This window comes from Ceratina calcarata, unplaced genomic scaffold (genome assembly GCF_001652005.2).
Source record: "Ceratina calcarata isolate Rehan_Ccalc_2016 unplaced genomic scaffold, ASM165200v1 scaffold8661, whole genome shotgun sequence".
Classification (NCBI taxonomy): Eukaryota; Metazoa; Arthropoda; class Insecta; order Hymenoptera; family Apidae; genus Ceratina; species Ceratina calcarata.
Genome location: NW_017180009.1, coordinates 1 through 584, shown reverse-complemented (window position 1 = coordinate 584; position 584 = coordinate 1). Strand labels below are relative to the sequence as shown.

Genomic DNA, 584 nt, shown 5'->3' with positions numbered 1-584 from the left:
TTAAATGGGATTGCATAGTTTTTTCCGTTGCATATTATAGCCGACATCTAAACAACTTCAACACTGTAGTACAACATGACCTTGAAGCTAGAAATACGAAATAAATTGAGTTCAACATGTGAGGTTTATTTGCTATATTTCTGTTACAGTAAATGTTCGAGATTATTTCCTTCAGCCTCGATACATTTATTTAAGCGTGAAGTAACAGATTTTAGTTCTCTGGAGTTCATTTCTAAAAGATAGGACGCATAAGGATTTTCATTTACGGCAGCCAGAATATTAATTGTGTTGGTTTCATTTGTTACACTCTTCACTTACGTTTGGTTTTTATTGTCAACGCTACCGGTTTCACGGAATTTTTTTACCAAATTATGATAAACAGAAACTGATGGACAATCACGATTAGGAAATCGCTTTTTATACAGCCGCACAAATGAAAATCATATCGATCTTATCTTCCTTTGAGTACGTCATTATGGTATGATCATTGATAAACTGATGAATTAGAAATCTTAGAAATCTTAGTTGATAACAGAGATGAAAAGGGAGATTGCTCATTTCTTTGTTCGAAAGTGGACACGGCT

General features: G+C 33.7%; 1 long non-coding RNA gene across 1 annotated transcript; it reads right to left on the bottom strand.

Annotated features, from left to right (window-relative positions):
* On the bottom strand, positions 1-526 carry LOC113465112 (uncharacterized). The gene is made up of 2 exons (XR_003389939.1): positions 319-526; positions 1-232 (listed from the first exon to the last, which is right to left on the bottom strand). It is a non-coding gene; the product is annotated as an uncharacterized LOC113465112 (long non-coding RNA).
* Positions 527-584: the final 58 nt, after the last annotated feature.